We start from the raw sequence: 18,850 nt of genomic DNA on the forward strand, positions 1-18,850 counted from the left end.
AGTGTACAGCATTGATTCCACAATAAAAATGATAATTTTGAGGAAATACTTGAGATTCTTGGACCATGCCCATTGGAGCAGAAAAAAAAGGAGACTTCCTAGACTTCTGTCAAATTATGAAGGGTTTTAATGAACAGGTAAAGACTATTTCCTCTGGATGGGGAGTCATAACTAGGGGTCATCATTTTAATATTATCATTAAGAGGATGAAGAATATGATTAATAAGTATGTCTTTACTCAGAGGTTAGAAACATGGAATGCTTTGCTACAGAATTGAAGCAATGACTATTGCACCTTTTAAAGGTAAATAATTGGAGCAGAGGAACGTACAGTGTTGTAGGTTGAGCAGATCAGTAATTTTTAAATGCCTTAGCAAAGAGCCAGCGTAGAAACAATAAGATAAATGGTCTAATTCTATGCTTCAACAGACTTTAGAAACTGCAACTATTTTCACTAGGGCAAAGAAGAGATTTGTTAGCATTTTGAAAGGGCTCTTGGCATCACCTGATCCTAAAGGAAGCCATGTGACTAAAGTTCATACTTTCATTTTGAGTATTATTAATTTTGATAAGAAAATGATAGTTCTTCTGTAGTGCAAACCCCTCTAGTTTTGAACTGTATTTTTTAGGAACTCGGGCGCTGGTGAGATGGACTGAAGTGGTTATTTGTACTCCTGTGTGGATCGACAGAAATTGTCAAATTCAGTTTAGAACAAATAAACTTGGGATCTTCCTGGTCTTCAGGATTATTCATTGCCACACCTTTTTCTGCAAAATATCTTACTTTGGAAGTTGAGTATTACATACTTCCCCACAATTTGACTCTGATGGAATTAGACACACATCATACTACTGTGATTAGACTTACTAATTTTGTTCTTATGTTGGAATTTTAAAATATTTCTTGTAACATGATGATATTAATGAAATGTTTAAGCCACATAATTTTGTTATCTAATCATAATTAAATCTCTACTATGGCAAAGTATTTTCTACTTTTATATATCCTTTTTGTGCTCAGCAATGAAGCTGGCCATCTAATCAGTTTTGCAAGGCTTTGCCACTTCTAACCAGAAAACTCACCATGTGGGATATTTTTGAAGGAAATTCTGTTTCTTACGGGTTTATGACAAAGCATGTTAGTGCATTCATGGATGCTTAATTCACAAAAATCATTGTGAACATACAAAATTTAAAGTCAGTAAAAAGCCAACTTGTCCATTGTTGTGCTGCAATTTAAGCACAGCATAACCACCATCCAGCCCCCACTCCCCAGTCACACAATCTCCTTTATTTTATTCATGAGATGTGAGTGTCACTGACTAGGCCACCATTTATTGCCCACCCCTGGCTGCCCTTGTTCAGAGGGTTTTTTTAAAAGAGTCAACCATATTGCTATGGGTCTGGAGTCACATGTAGGCTGACAGCAGATTTCCTTCCCTAAAGGGCATTAGTTAACCGGATGGGTTTTTACAACAATCAGCAATGGTTTTATGGCTGTTATCAGACTTTTAATTCCAGATTTTTATTGAATTTAAATTCAAATTCCATCTGCAATGGTGGGACTTAAACCCAGGTCCCCAGGGCATGATTATTGGTCCAGCGATGATGCTACTTCACCATCGTTTCCCCTTAAACCAAATAAACATTCGGGTAAGTTTGACCATCTGCTGCTAAAACCCTTACATTATTTTTATAATCCACTGACTCAATCACTCTATTGGTCCCCTGACTGGCTTCTCATTCTCCACCCTGCATACATGTGAGCTCATCTGAATCTCTCCTGCCTAAATCCTAACCAGCACCAAGCTCTGCTATCAAAACCCCAAACTCATTCACCTTTTTGGATTAATTCATGGGAGTGGGCATCGCTGGCTAGGCCAATTTATTGCCCATCACTAATGGCCCTTGAGAAAGTGGTGGTAAGCTGCCGTCTTGAACTGCTGCAGTCCATGTGGTGTAGGTACACCCAGTGCTGTTAGGGAGTTCCAGGATTTTGACTCAGTGACAGTGAAAGAAAGGCGATATGGTATGCACCAACTCCTTCTTTCACAATGCTTCAGATTTATCCTTGTTTGTAACCATTGTCTCACCCCTCCATATCTAAATAACCTCTTCTAGCCCTACGACCTAGCACTCCTCAAAATTTTGGGTGGAACTGCAGCGGGCAGTTCAAAAGTCAATTAACTTTGGCAAAGCTGTAAAATCCCACCGGTGTAAAATTCCACCCTTTGTTTCTCTGGGTTTGATCTCTTGTACATGCATCTCTTTAAGCCTTACTGGGCCTTTAAACTGCCAATATCTCAGATTATAAAATCCCTCTGCCTCTCCTCTTGGTGATGACTTGTTGACCTGTTCCTCTCAGGTTTTGCATTATAAATGTTTACATAGAAAATCCCAATGTTAAATGTTAACACAAAAGCATGACTCAAAATTGTGACAGAGGAAGTAAGATTTGTGGATAGGAAGGATGTGCTGTATGCAAGATATTTTTAGATCCAAAATTGCTAGGTGTACAAAGAAAAATGTGTACAGTTGTCAGATTAAATACTAGTAACATATTTCTATGGAGGTCCACAGTAAGTAAAAGGAAATACATTTGTTCATCAGGGTTCAAATTTCTCACAATGTGGACCCCATGTTGTGTGGCCTCTCCCACACAAAAGTTTCTCAAGAAACAAGGGCCAATGTAACGGGGCTCTAAATCCATGCCATCATCTGGGGAACAGTCTATGAAAATAATAGCCTGGGGACCCCATTACAACGAATGACAATATTTTAAAAAATAAAACTAATTTGTTTACAGTTACAACCACCAGAGCAAAAAAAAACAGAAGTTGATGAGTGGGAGGGGTGTAGAGGTCTTCGCTATTTAACACATAAGAATGTAAAGATTAATAATGTTTAAATAAGATTTAAAAGAAAACAAATAAGGGGCTCCTTTCTTGGCGAATAGTGGGAAATCTGAAGTAAACAAGTACATACTACCCAAAGAGATTTTTTAATTTTAGTTACACGTCCGGAGAGGGTGACATTTGATCGCCGAAAACACTGAGCAAACTTTGTGATACCACGGTGCTCGTTGGGACTCCGTTTCTCTCAGTGTGTGTGTGTGAATCCCACGATTCCTCCTTCTCCCTTCTCCCCGCCGCCATCTTGGGGATGCTAAGAATGTCTCCCGGCGGCCAATGCGGCCGGCAGTTTGTTGGGTCTGGCGGAGGGGGTGGGGGCAGAGGCGGGAGCTATAGGGACGGGAGGAGGGGGGGATGGTGCTGCTGCTGCTGCTGCTGCTGGTGGTGGGAGGTCCACCGTTTCTTCGCAGTGTCTGTCTGTCAGACGCAGCCGCTAATCACGAATTGCGGCCGCAATCTGAACCTTTCTTGACCAGATTATTTTTCCTCTTTTTTTTATCTGGCAGTTTTAAAATTTAAAACAATAAAAAGAGGCGGGCTGAATTTATTGGCTTTGTTTGTTTGTCGGTGTGTTTGTGTGTGTGTGTGTGTGTGTGTGTGAAGGGAGAGAACGAATCGTTTACAGGAGCAACGGATTTTTTCCCCCCCTCATAACTCGGCAGAAAGTAAGTGTATTATTTTTTATAAATTTTTTTAAAAAAAAACGTACGGGGATAGTCTCTCCTTTCCACTCAGACTTTAAGGTTGGTAGGAGCGAGGAGGGTGTTTGATAACTGACGGTCGATCCTGTTCCGAGTGGCGAAGTTTCTCAGGCGAGGATGGAGAGTGGCGCCGGCTGTCGCCCCGCAGTCCTTGTTCTTCTCTCTCTGTCCAGCCCTCTAGAAAGGAAAGAGTGGGGTGGGGAGCGGGAAGGACTTTCTTTTTACATTTTTTTTTATTCTTGCAATTCAAAAATGCAACAGATGTAAGTATAATGGTTTTTTTTTGGGGTAATTTTTTTGTTGTGTATTTCTCCCTCCTTGGCACAAAGTTCATTCTGGACGTGGGCAAAAAAAAAATCCATCAGAGGTGTTCCTTTGAAGTGTTGTGGTTTTGTTGTATTTGGGCCTGAGTTTATGCATCTCTGTGTGAGTTAACATCGTTGTTGCACTTTTACTGCATTTTACGAGGGCTGCAATCAGTTGAAATGGGTGTGTAATAAATCTGCTGCTTGCCTCGTTTTGTTGTGTACATATTTCAGTTAACAGGGTTTGCAGTGGAGAATTGCGGCTGTTCTCCCCCCCACCACCCCCCCCACCTACCTGTTTTCTCCTGAGGTTTTATTTCTTCACAGGCGAGGGGTTTCGCTGTTTTCCATGCGCCTTGTGCAAAATCTGTATTTTTAGGTAGTGTCCTGGGTTGAGTTTCATTTTAGTTGCTTTTCGGAATATGTGAACACACTTCCTTCCCCCGCCCCCATCCAAATCCACCCGCTGCAGTGGCACACGTACACCTGATTCAATGTTTTCGTTTGAATTTTCAACAATTTTTTCGCCTTGCTTGGTATGAATGTCTGTTGATTCAATTTGCAATCTGCACTGCATTTTAACCTTCAACCAAGCGGTGGTATACTGCAGAATGATATCACGAAATATGTGTGTTCTATATCATAGATTGAGAAATCCAAAGTGTGAATAGTCTCATTAATGCGTTATATTTACTAAACCGTAATATATTCATTCGAGGCATTTGTTAGTTTGAATTGAACAGGATTTATTGTTGTGTGTTCCTGAAATTTTTAATTTATTCTGAACGAATGTTCACGTAGCCGTTTTGATTTTTATGTGAAATGTGTTGTATGTGTCCAAGATTCCTTTTAGCTAAGATGGCCCCACAGATGGTCTTGGTGTACAAACAGTTAACGAAGAAGGCTTTAGTTTTCTTGTCTTTCTCTTGTCATTAGGATTGAAAACATGCAATATTTTACCAGTAAAATTTATCTGAATATTGCAGTGATATGTGGGGCTTTGAGAAGTGCCTTTAATGCATTTTTACTTTGAAAAGGAAAACCAATGTTTTTTTTATTTTTGAGATCTATATAAACATGTAGAAAAGTCTTTATAGCTTTAAAATACCAATTTTTTTAAACCAAAGAATTGGTAATTTCATTATATAAATGTACCATTCTCTCATTCAGATGTTTATGAATGCAAATTTTATATGTAGTGACAGATTAGAAATGAGCACTTGGCTATATCTTGGAAATTAAAATGGTGTAAAACTCAGTGGTATCTGAAGGCGATAGATATTGATGAGTGACTAATTCTAACAGGAAAAATTGTATTGAATATCTGTCTGATTTAATTACTGTCAAGGGCTGAAGCAAATCCACAACTTTGGAATCCAGTAGTAGTGTGTTCCCAACAGAGCTTGATGCATCATGTTCCTTATGAAGGAGTGACTATAATGAAGACCTGTTCGCATATTTTCCTTCCACATTTTACATGTCATGAAAAAAAACTTTCATTTGACTAAATTGGATCAAATTCTGAACTCCAAGAAGACATTCAGGGAACTGAAATAATACAATAATTTAGATAACACACTAATTGAAGTACAAAATACATATCTACTTGCCAAATAAAAAATTAAAAGGGTTTCAGCAAATAGCTTCTCAGATTAGTGATGATAAGAGATCTGTATATTAGCTCAATGTACGAGGCATCTGTTCTTTGCAGCATGACTAGCTGAAATTCATGAGACAGTAACCCAAGAAATTAAAACATATATAATTAACATAATTTTTGAAACTAAACTTGAATATTGTGCACCATTCCTTTTTTACACAATTCGATTACAGATGGTCCTCATAGAAGGCCAGAGAGCTTAGTGTAGATTGTGGCATATATCCACCTTTGAAGCATCCAAAAATCCTTCCAAAACAAGGGGTCAACTTATATGCTCATATAACATGTGCCGCCGTTGTTGGTGATCGCAAATTTGAAATGTGAAAAAATAACACCAGTAATTCATATTAAATTAATGTGGCACGGCTTATTTAATTAATCAGTTTTACAAAGATACCTTTAACCACAATCAAAGTGTTTTAAAAACCATCAAATTAATTGTCTTCAGCATCTGATGTAAAGAGTTAATCAAGTTTGTTGAATCGCTTTGGCTATGGCATCATCGTAAGGATCCCACTCTGGATCAAATATGGCACTTTTGGTTTCATAATCACCCCTCCACGGCAAACCATCTTCATCTCTATCCATCAAATTGGATATTCTGCATTTTTCTTTCATTAATCTGATGACACTTTGTGCACAAATAGCATCCCATGATTTGATGACAAAACCACATGAAACATCAAGTGGGCAGCACTCATATTTCTACGCTTTGAATTTTTTTTTCTCCATCAGCCATCTACCTATTCCATTCGGTGTGGAGACAATCCTTGGCTGGCTTGTCATGGCACACATTCAACGGTTGAACTATGGATGTCAGATCCACTGGTATAACTGTAATTTGGCTGTTATTTCTTTGCAGGCGCTTTTTCCTCTCATCAGCTATTTGGGATCTGAATGTGTCCCATATGAACAAGCTGCTTTCCTTGTGTAGGCCACCGGGATGACTAAAGGACATGTTATCGATCCACAACTTCACTTCTCCATCCAATCACTGAATGGACATACACAAAAACTCTTGCAGGGAACCTGATTTTTGGCATGGTTTTAGGTTTGAAAATTACCATCGGCTTTAATTTCTTTCTGTCAACCATGCAGGGTAGTACTACTCTGAATTGCATCATTTAAAAAAATTATTTTATTCATTCATGGCATGTGGACATTGCTGGCTAGACCAAAGTTTATTGTCCAAACTTAACTGCCCTTGAACTGAGTGGTTTGCTAGGTGGTTTCAGAGAGCAGTAAGACTCAACCACATTGTTTTGGATCTGAAGTCACATGTAGGCCAGACTACGTAAGGATGGCAGATTTCCTTCCCTAAAGGACATTAGTGAACCAGATGGGTTTTTACAACAATTGATGATCTTCATGGCACCATTTCTGAGACAAGCTTTCAATTCCAGAATTTTTAAAAATTAATTTAATTTAAATTCCACCAGCTGCCACGGTGGGATTTGCACCCATATCCCAAGAGCATTAGCCCGGGCCTCTGAATTACCAGTCCATTGACATTACCACTATGCCACCATTTCTCCCCCCCCTAACTGCCTCCTTGAACCGCTACAGTCCATGTGATGTATGCACACCCACAGTGCTGTTAGGAAGGGAGTTCCAGAATTTTGACCCAGCGACAGTGAAGGAACGGTGATATAGTGCCAAGTATTTCACTATCACCGGGTCAAAATCCTGGAACTCATTCCCTGACAGCACTGTGGGTGTACCTACACCATATGGGCTACAGTAGTTGAAGAAAGCTCACATTCTCAAGGGGATGGGCAATAAATGCTGGCCTAGTCAGTGATGTCCACATCCCATGAATGAATAAAAAGAAAGTAAGTCAGGATGGTGTGTGGCTTGGAGGGGAACTTGAAGGTGGTGTCTCATGTCCTGTGGTTTTCAGTAGAACTGTTTTTCTACTCGACTGTTCAGTTTCTGGACACGTCAAAATTCGTTGATGTTTCATCCATGTTGCTTATGTGGTGTAATGGTTACTTGTGTTTTTGCCTCCGTCTGATAATGAATCGTTGGAAACTGGTCATTTTGGCATCAAGGTCTTTTGGTTGTTTCTGAGCAATTTTGGTCATCAGCCATAACACTGCACGTTTTCGTTCCAACAGCTTCAGCAACTTGCTGTTCTGAAATCTTTGGACTCATGGTTTGATTTGGCTCACCTAAGTGCATTTATGCACATTGCATTTTGCAATTTTTGTGGACACATTCGGATACATGCTTCTTGATCAGGCCAGTGGTTGGTCCCTGTTCTCATTGCATATTTGATCTTGGGCATCTTAAGTCTGGATTATTTCTTCCAATCTTAAACCAGTTTTTCACTAACATCAAATTCCCTTGCGGCAGCACAGTTTTTTTTGACAAGTTAGCAAATGTTATAACATTTAGCTTGAAACCAGTTTCATACTTCATTTTTTTGGAGGAGTGATTTTCTGTGTTGTTCACCACCTGCAGTCTGCTCTGTCTGGGTGTGTCTTAAGTTTCCCTGCATCTTTGTAACACAGCCTTTTTCGTCTGCTTGCTCATTTGCACCCAGTCATAACGTGCACTTGTGTGGTGAAAAATTGGGGATGACCACAAATGTGAGTAAAGTATCTTGTGGCTGAACTACATACTGTGTATGCAAAAGGCATGATTTTTGGGGCTGGAAAAATGAGGTGGTCTTCTTGCCAGGTCAACTTACACGCAGTGATCTATGCTAATAATCATTAACAAAATTTATACCTTAATTGAATTTGGTACAGTTAGTCTTTCAGGGAAAAATTGTACTTCGATAATTCTGTCAAGTATCTGCAGATCAAATTATAAAATGCATGTAGGCAACATGTTGACATTTCTGCTTGGACCTGGCTGTTCTATTTCTTTGCCTTTTTTTGTATTTGTCCTTCGAATGGGATGATTCTGACGGGGCTCCCCTTATTGCCCATTCTCAGTTGCTTTAGAAGGTACTGGTGGGCAGCATTCTTGAATCTTTATGGTGCAGGTGCTTTTACGCTTGTGTTTGGAGGGGAATTCCAGAATATTTACCGAGGACCGATGAAGGAAAGGTGTCTGATCACGTCAGTATGGTGCATTACTAATGCTTTTGTTCGGAAAAAATGTCAATGACATAGGAAATAATTGATGTTCAGTTACTGAAAATTTGAGGGTCAAGTTTAAAGAGGGAGAGAAATACTAATCAGAACAAGAAAATTGGGAGTATTTTTGTCAAGCCCAGCCTCTGGAACAGAACATAAACAGATTATACTCCATGGTGCTTCTTGAGTTCATTTACAATGAAAATTACTTTTTAAAGAATGCAGTTTTAAAAAAAATCCTTGTGAAATGCATATAATCACAAGCTGTCTTAGAGAGCAGACAAATGGGATGTGCTAAACTATTATGACTTCAGTCATTGCTACTGTTTCTTGCTATGATCTTTTTAACTTTAGGATAATGGAAGGTGTAGCATACACCCATCATTCCATATTTGCATCCTTTCAATTTGAGTTCTGTCTCACCCAAAATCCTTGGACTGTGTTCAGTTGCTAACAACATTCTATGTAACTGTGTTATCCTTTCTCATGTTCTTGACTTTTCTCTGGCTTTTGATGTGGGTTACTGTGCCATCCTTCTTCATGGTCATATTTGTTTTATTGCTGTTGATTCCTTTGTTACTTGTCTCAATGCAGCCAGCACATCTCTAGTTGCTACTACTATGCCCACAAAGTCACCTTTGGTATAAGAATTTGCTGGAAGTGCTCAGCAGGCCTGGCAACTTCCCTGGGGAGAGAAACAGAGTTAAACGTTAATGGTCTGTGACCTTTCATCTTGAAATCAAGAGACAATTAGAAACCTAATTTGGGAGAAGAGAAGAATTTCTCCAAGGTGTGCATTCCTGGAAGAGAAGTGTCAGTGAAATAAACACCGATACAAAAGCAAAATACTGCAGATGCTGGAATTCTGAAATAAGAACAGAAAATGCTGGAAAAACTCAGCTGGTCTGGCAGCATCTATGGAGAGAGAAACGGGGTTCACGTATTGAGTCTGCATGATTCTTAAGTTTAAAGAAGAGTCAATCAGAGTAGAAACGTGAACTCTGTTTCTCTCTCCACAGATGCTGCCAGACCTGCTGGCTTTTTCCAGCATTTTCTGTTTTTGTCCAGTAGTAACATCATCTGGGATTGTAACAAGGATATGCACAGGGAGGTGGTGGAGGAGTCTGGAACATTTGCTGTAAGATATGATTCAGTGAGTATGACCGTGTCAGGCTTTTGCTTGTGGGATAGCTCTCCCCTTTTGGTATAAGTCCCAGATGTTAGTAAGGGGGGACTTTGCAGGATCTACTGGGCAGTGTGTTAAATTGTTGTTTACGACGCCTAGCTCAATTGTTGTCTGTTCAGTTTTATTCTTTTTAGACTTTTGTGGAGCAGTTAGATACAACCGAATGGCTTACTGGAACAATTAAGAGCCAGTGTTATGATCCTAGACCAGACTGCCAAGGTATTGGTAAGATCCGATTAGGGACCAATAATATTTTGTTTAAAGTAGACAAAAGTTTGAGAATCAACATACCTACTAGGAGAATAAAGCCGTAAGATTTCACAGGTTTTGAATAAGCAAGAATAAACTTTAATATACAAGGCCAGAAAGAAAAAACAATTTACAATATTTATCTTATACTCTAACATTCAGAGTAAATATGAGGTACATGTGAATTAACAGATGAACTGAGGTCAGACACACCACAATGCACAATAAATGGCAGATGCAACCAAAACAGATTTGACAGATTTCTCAACAGCCAACTTATATGTCAGTAAACACTGTAAGCTAGCCAATCTCGTTGAAATTCTGTCCTCTCATGAGACTTTCCAGTCTTCACCTTCGAAGATCTAACTTTGGATTTCTCTCAGACGTCGCTTCAACTTGGACAGCGTCAGTGACAGCCCATCTCACAGGTTTCAGTCTTGCCTCCAAAGATTCTATTCCCTTGGATGGCTGAGTATGCACTTGAGCACTAACTCAAGCACAACTTTAGCTCTTCGGTTGCGCTGAGCAGAACACTATTGCTCCAAAGGGGTACCTTTGCCCCAGTGACCAGCAGCACGGAGTCACCAATCTTCTGCATCCTTTGATTCCTAGGGCTTCTCCTGAGCCTCCATCACTTAAAGTCTGCTAACAGCAGTCCTTTCTCTGATTGGAGCCTCTTTCTCCACTCCTTTTTTTCCCCTTAACTGGGATCTGTATCTGTCTCCTGTCTGGGATTCCTCTTTTGGGACCCCTCCCTTTCTCTTGCTTGGAACACTTCCTTGCAATGGTGCTCTGTTCCCGGTTGCATTACCTGTGTTTTCGTATGGTTTTCCCTTTCTGCCCAGGCTTGCTGGGCCCATCCTTGGCCCAAATAATTCAGAATGCTGAACTGCACGTGTGCAGCTTGCTCCCAGTCTGCGCATGCGCAGAAACTCCAAGTTCTGTCAGGACTTGGCATTCCCGAGTCCCGCTCTCTACTTCTAAGATAAGTCTGGCTTTTATAACAGTCAGCCACGTTGTTATGGATATGGAATCACATGTAGGCCAGATGGTAAGATTTCCTTCCAGATTGGTTTTTATGACAATCTGGCAGTTTCATGATTACCATTACTGAGACTAGCTTTTTATTCCAGATTTATTAATTAATCGAATTCCCCAGCTGCCATGGTGGTGTTTGAACTTCTGTCCCTGGTACCTTAGTCCAGGTGTCTGGATTATTAAAATAGAAGTAAAATACTACGGATGCTGGAGATTGGAAACAAAATATGGAGTCATTTTGGACTCGAAACGTTAACTCCGTTTCTTTCTCCACAGATGCTGCCAGACTTGCTGAGTTTTGCAGCATTTTTCATTTTTATGTCTGGATCACTTGTCAAGTAACATTACTACTGTGCTACTGTCCCTCCTGGATTACAGTGAAAATATTTGGATTAATGGGGATAGGTTTCTCTTACCTTTGATCTTAACGTTTGGTTAAAAAAACTAATATAGAGTTTCAACTTTACATTGTATTAAATTGATAGAGTTCTGCCAATGTTCAGTTTTGATTCCGGTTTTGAAGCCATTTTTCAAAAAATGTATTAACTTGAAATGAAAGGTGTGATATAGAAAGTTGGATAGTTTTTGTAGCCCTTTCACGTTCCATACAAAATTGCTTTTTTGCTTTCATGCCTGTATTCCAAGATCAAATTTGATTTCGGTGCAATTGTAGTACATATGTGCCCCTGAAGAGAATACCAGTGTTTCTGTTCAGTTAGGCATTGCTTCAAAAGAATGATATTTCCTGTTTATGTCCTGAGTTCTAATTACTGTTCAGTAAACTTTAGGCTATAATTAGTTTTTTGCTTGCGGAAAACTTTAAGGATAGTCTTTGACATTTTGTAGCGATTAAGTATCTATAAGGATGTTCTGAAATTCATTTTGTGATTTTTGAGCTGATTTTGGTTCCCTTTTTGAACTCTTTGTATCAGCTACTATAGATTATTTGGTGCAAGGAGACATTTTTGTGCAGATATGGAGATACACAAGTCTAAAATTTAAGTTTTCCAGTTACTTCTGTAAATGGTTGGCCTGGAAAGCAAATTGGAAAACTAAAGATGGTTCATTTATTTGATTACTTGATTTTTAACAATCTGGGAAAAAAATCTCAGGCAGACATGCATGAACCCATTTGTAAAGAAATGTATTATGGTCATATTATATTCAAGAATAAGTGAGGTATTAATGCAGATGAAGTGCAAATATCCTTATTACTATTTCAAAGCTGCTATTTTCAGGAATTCAGTATAAATTGCTGTGTTTGTCAGGAAAAATACAGTAGCTTGGAGATGTTCATCTGCTTAATCATGGGATTAAGTTAACATACAAGTGAAAATTACAATGAATTCAGGCTGCTTTAATAATCTTCCAATTATAATTGTCTATGCTCGACAGTGTGTAAAATACAGTGGATTAAAATTCCAGTATGCCAGTAAAATACCTGATATGGCAATTCACAGTATACTTTATAATCAAAGTTATATTATTGTGGAGGAAGAGCAAACGGAGACCAGCTGTTCGACCTACAGAAGAGAAGCTTGAAAGCCTCATCTTTCTCAAAGACTTGGCTGGTTTCCTGCTTGTAGAAGGGAACCATGCATGTCGTGGATATTTTATAAAGGGAAGGGGAAAAATAAACTATTTTGTAAAATTAACCTCTGAGCCAGTTTTCTTGACTTTAAGTAATCAGTTAAAACAAAAGTATTGTTGAAAAATTGACAAATTAAAAATGAAAAAGTTGATGATAAACCTTTAAAATATATTTAAATAAAGACCTTAGTAGGATATCTTTCAATTGCATTTTCATAGCAATATTAGAAATTATTTAATATATTTAAATTACAATCTTATTGTCACCCTGAGCTCAGTTGTAGCACTTAACACCCCAAATCAGAAAGTCATGGATTAAAGCCCCACTCTGGATGCGTTAGCATGTAATTAAAGATGAGGGAAATGCTGTCTCATGGAGTGAGATGTTGGAACAATGCCAGTTTGTCCCTTCAGGCGGATGTTAAAGATCCAGTGGCAATAGTTGAGGCAGAGCAGGGATGTTCTTCCAGTGTTGTGGTCAATGCTTATCCTCTGAGAGCAGCAGGAGAATAAAAGAGTGAGCCTGAGATGGAGCAGTGCGAGACAACCTGTGGATTCAAAGCCTGCTGACAGCGTTCTAAAGACAGTCGAAGTGTAACATTCCACAGAAGATGGTAAATGATTGACTAGTTAGTATTTTTCTCTTCAAGCTCAGGTGTTTGTTCAAATTCGGAATTGAGAAATTTAAATTTTCAGTTGGGGTTAGTATAAAAGTAAGTGAATTAATATGTGTATAAGCACACTAGGTCTATAAGTATTCATTAAAACAAATAGTTTAAACAGGATACTAACTGGAAATGTTTTTTTTTTTCATCATGGATGGGCATCTGAGACCTGTTGCTTGCGATTCCTGTGCTATGTGGGAACTTCAGGACACTTTTTACATGACGTGGGTGACCACGTGTAGGAAGTTTCTCCAGCTGCTCCAGCTGAGCTCAGGATTTCTGAGTATTCCAGGGTGTAACTTTTTTGGGATGTTTAACAATGACATTATAGCATAACAAGGCAAGTGTTCATCAGTGCTGTGATTTCAAGAAGAATGCTGTTTGTGGGGACTTCAACAGTGTACCTTTTGGAGGAGTAGGATATTATGGACAGCATCTTTTAGCTTTCCTTGTTTAAATGCGTAATGTGGATGGCAAAAGTTGCTATCAGCTTCACAGTATCCCTAATAAAATCAAAAACTGCTTGGAAAAAAATCAGCAGGTCAGGCAGCATCCATGGAGAGCAATAGGGTTAATGTTTTAGGTCGGTGACTTTTCGTCAGCACTGAAGAAAGATATAAATGTAAGGGTTTTTAAGCCAGTAGAAGAGGGGAGGGAGAAGGAAGAACGGAGGAAAGGTCTGTGATAGGGTAGCAGCCAGGGGAGATGAAATAGCAGAAGGTTTCATGACACAACAGCCAAAGAGTTGAAAAAGTAATTAAGAAACTACCCCCCTTCCACTGGCTCAATAAGTCTCTCATTTCTTTCTATCTTCAGTCCTGATGAAAGGTCATCAATCTGAAACGTTAACTCTATCTTTTCAAAGATGATACCTGACCTGTTGAGCTTTTTCAGCGTTTTTTGTTTTTTATTTCTGATTTCCAAAATCCGCAGTATTTTGCTTTTGTATCACAGTATCCGAGTTAGCATCCATGAGGCCAGTTCTAATTCTTCAGTCGAAATTAATTAATTCAGAAATGCAACAGTTGAATGTGGAACTTCTTGTCATGTTGTATGATTCAATAATCTCAGTGAATTCATTAAAACTAGTTTATTTCAAATAAGAATCCTGCATTCCAGTGTACTAATTGAAAAGGGACATGAAACATCCAATCTTTTCTCAATCAATATTTGGGCATGATAGTGCTAATAGGTGAACACTACATATTAATTAGATTGTGATAGTCAGTGAAGGTAAAAGTGCAGTAATTTTGACATAAATGTATTTGTTTTATTTTTGTTCCTATTTGTTAGTCTTTTTTGACTCTGAGATAGGTAATGGAGTTTTTAGTTAGCGCAAATTGATATTTCGGGTTGCATAGTACCATCTTAAGAGTCATTGAAAAATTTACGGCTCAGAAGGAGGCAATGCCGCTTCCTGAAGCATTCCAGTCAGCCCCACTGCCCCGTTCGATCTCTGCAGCCCTGTAAGTTTATTTGCTTCAAATGCCCATGCAATTTCCTTTTGAAATAATTGATTGTTTCCACTTTCATCACCCACGTGGGCAGAGTGTGTCAGATCATTGTTACTTGCTACCTAAGAAAGTTCTTCCTCACATTCCCCCTGCACCCCTTGCCCAAAATCTTAAATCTGTGTCAGCTATTCCTTACACCATCAGTTAATGGGGAAAGCTTTTCTTTGTCTATCTTACCTAAGCCTGTCATAATCCTGTGCACCTCTATCAAATCTCCCCTCAGTCTCTTTGTTCCAAGGAGAACAACCCCAGCCTTTCCAACCTAACCTTGTAACTAAAATCCCCTATCCTTGGGAACCATTCTGGTAAATTTCCTCTAGGCCCTCTCAAGAATTTTCACTTCTTTCCTAAAGTGTGGCGACCAGAACTGGATGCAGTGCCTCTAGTTAGGGCCTAACCAGAGCTTCATAAAGTTCAGAATGACATTCTCACAGTAATGAATTTAACTTCATGCAATCAAAAGAAAACATGCTTTTGAAAAGCATCCAGAGAATCACATTATTTCAAAATGGATACAGGTCAACTGTTCCTATAACCTGGGTGTTGACAAGGCTGTTTGAGGATTTTTAGGATTCTGTATTTTATTGTCTTGTGGGAGGATTCTCTCTGACCTATGAAACTAAATTTATAGAGAGCCATTCTGTTGAAAATGCAGAGATTTTATTTGTTTGGTGTTGTGATCTTAATTTTTATTTGTTTGTTTTCTACAGTTTTGTTCAGGCTCTGTCTGCATTTAAAATGAAGCTTAAATCCACATTATTCTGTTTTGCTGAAATAAAGGTCTTAAATAAATACTCGAGCACCATTTGAATTGTATAATGTCAAATCAGCAGTGTTTATTGTATACTTGCTAGTTAATAGCCATTTTGACAGACATTGCAGCTTAATGTTTTGCAATGGTAATGCATGATTGTAGATGACTGCAGTGTGCCACTAGGCAATGCCATGTTCAACTCAATTTTGTAGAAGAAATTTCTGTATAGGATATTTCAACCGGCATGCACGCACTGGAGCTGCATAGATTGAAGGTAACAACCTGGACTCGTTTCTTTTTAATTAGCATGTTAGAAAGCTGGATTTTTACTTGCATGAGGAGAATTGTTGGGAGTTAAAACTGATATTCCTTTCGTGGATTTTCATGTTGAATGTTTGGTTCAGTGTTGCAGATCACTGCCATAGACAAACTTCCTCCCCCTTTGACTTGGAGTGCGTCTGAACCTGACCAATTTCTGTTGAAATGATAGTGAGTTTCAGGGTTTGTATGAAAGAACTCTGTATATTGGCTACAGGAATTTGTTGCCATTTTGTTCTATTTTGAAGGTGGACTAAACTAGATGATGGTTTTATTTTAAAGAAAAAATAATTAAGTGAACAGTTTACTGTATATTAATGTCACAGCTTCACTTTCCTCGATACCTAAAAGAGGACATACAGTTTCTCTCTATGCATAAGAATTTGAAACAAAAGTTATGAAATTTCCTGCAGATTCAGTCTGACTTAACATCCCTGCTGAACTGGCACAAACTTGAAACACAGCATTCTATTTCAGGAAAAGATAAAAGCTAAGCACACAAAGCCCAATATAATCCTATGATTAGAGACTCCTGTCCACTTGTTGTGTCAGAAAACCACTGCCAATCAGTGATATTGCCCCTTCTCAAATGTTCCAAATATTCAAACTCACTATGCAGGCTGAGTCTAATTCTTTGAATTGTGCCAAGGTGGTTTGGGATTACCTCTGCATGTCTGAACAGAAGACTCTAAAGGACTGCAATCCCTTATTAAATAGATAAATAATTATGGACACTGGCAAGGATAATTGTTTCCCCATTTGCATTTTGGATTCTCTCTCTCAGCTCACTATAAAATATATAAGGTAAATTAATTTCTCTGCGCTCAGCCTGCATGAGCAATGAAAACACCCTTGTTGAACAGAAACCACCACTTGTGCAATTAAGATAAAAGCAAAAAACTGCAGATGTTGGAAATCCAAAACAAAAATAAAAATACCTGGATAAGCTCAGCAGGTCTGGCAGCATCTGCAGAGAGGAACACAGTTAAAGTTTCGAGTCCGTATGACTCTTCAACAGAACTAAGTAATAATAGAAAAGAGGTGAAATATAAGCTGGTTTTTGGGGGTGGGTGGGAGGGAGGAACAGGTAGAGCTGGATAGAGGGCCAGTGATGGGTGGAGAGAGCCAAAAGATGTCATAGACAGAAGGACAAAGAGGTGTTGAAGGTGGTGATATTATCTAAAGAATGTGCTAATTAAGAGTAGAAAGCAGGACACGCAAGGTACAGATAGCCCTAGTGGGGTGGGGTGAAGGGAAGGAATTGAAATAGGCTAAAATGTAGAGATAAAACAATGGATAGAAATACATTTAAAAGTAATGGAAATAGGTGGGAAAAGAAAAATCTATATAAATTATTGGAAAAAAATGGGGGGATCGGAAAGGGGGTGGGGATGGAGGAGAGAGTTCATGATCTAAAATTGTTGAACTCAATATTCAGTCCGGAAGGCTCTAAAGTGCCTAGTCGGAAGATGAGGTGCTGTTCCTCCAGTTTGCGTTGAGCTTCACTGGAACAATGCAGCAGGCCAAGGATGGACATGTGGGCATGAGAGCAGGGTGGAGTGTTGAAATGGTAAGCGACAGGGAGGTCTGGGTCATGCTTGCGGACAGACTTGTGCAATTAAGTTGAACTTGTATCGTAGTATGAAGCCTATTTTCTGGGCTTTGCAGAAAAAGTATTGAACCCTTTGTATATTACTCCTTGCAATGAATTTCAAATCAAAATCCAATACAGACAAAATGGCATTTTTGTCACATTTGGTGTTAGCCATATAGTTAACATTAGACTTTTCAGTGCTTTGGTTTTATTAAAGTGTAATTAGTGGTTGCATGACCTCCCTTGAGTAAATCTCTGTGCTGAGCCCAATCTGCAAAGAGTGCTTTAAAAATTCCACTTCGTATGGATCCAAGAGACAGAACTAGCTGCGCCTCTACCCAAGTTTTTCCAATGCAGCTATAACACAGATCTAGATGATGAAGTGGAAATGTATCTGCTGTCCACAAGAAACAAAACAATTTGGCTAATTACTGCCTCTTCAGTTTACTCACAATCAGCAGTGAAGTAATGGAAGATGTTGTTGATGGTGCTCCCAATTGCCACTCACTCATCAATAACTGACTAACCGGTGGCCAGTTTGGGTTCTGCCAGGAGCACCTGGCTCCAGCTTTGTTTCAAACATGGGCAAAAATGCAGAATTACACAAGTGAGGTGAGAGTGACTGCCTTGGACATCAAGGAAGCATTTGACTAAGTGTGGCACCAAGGAGCTGTATAAAACCAAAGTTGATGGGGATCAGGGAAGGAAACTCTCACTGGCTGGAGTCATATCTAGTACAAAGGAAGATAGTAGCAGTTGGTGGGGGTGGAGGCGACAGGGAAGCGGGCAATCACCTCAGTCCCAGGACACTGTTGCAGGAATTCCTCGAGTGTCTTAGGCCCAATCATCATCTGCTGCTCTACCAATGCTCTTTCCTTCATCATAATATCAGAAGTGAGGATATTAGTTCATGATTCAACTGACAATTCCTCAGATACTGAAGCAGTCTATGCCCAATGCAACAAGACCTGGACACCCAATCAGGCTTGGGCTGATGTGTCAGGTAACATTTGTGTCAGCCAAGTGTGAGGCAGTGACCAACTCTAATGAAAGAGAATTAAATCATCTCCCCATAACATTCAAAAGCTCTACCCTGGGTCTCACCATTGACCAGAAACTTGGTTGGACCAGTCATATAAATTTGGCCACAAAAGCAGGTCAAAAGCTGGGAATTCTGCAAAGTCTTTACACCATCTACAAGGTACATAGCAGGAATGTAATGAAATTCTCCCCACTTGCCTGGATGAGTGCAGTTCCAATATTATTCAAGAAGCTTGA

The 18,850-nt window shown here is 39.2% G+C and overlaps 1 protein-coding gene across 1 annotated transcript in view; it reads left to right on the plus strand.

Moving 5' to 3' along the window:
* Nucleotides 1-3,318: 3,318 nt before the first annotated feature.
* The window catches only part of ptk2aa (protein tyrosine kinase 2aa), a 551,780-nt gene continuing 536,248 nt past the window's right edge, over nucleotides 3,319-18,850 (plus strand). The window contains exon 1 of the mRNA XM_041189015.1: nucleotides 3,319-3,577. The gene's annotated coding sequence lies outside the window, so the exon portion shown is untranslated. The remainder of the gene's footprint in view (nucleotides 3,578-18,850) is intronic.

This window comes from Carcharodon carcharias, chromosome 6 (assembly GCF_017639515.1).
Source record: "Carcharodon carcharias isolate sCarCar2 chromosome 6, sCarCar2.pri, whole genome shotgun sequence".
Classification (NCBI taxonomy): domain Eukaryota; kingdom Metazoa; phylum Chordata; class Chondrichthyes; order Lamniformes; family Lamnidae; genus Carcharodon; species Carcharodon carcharias.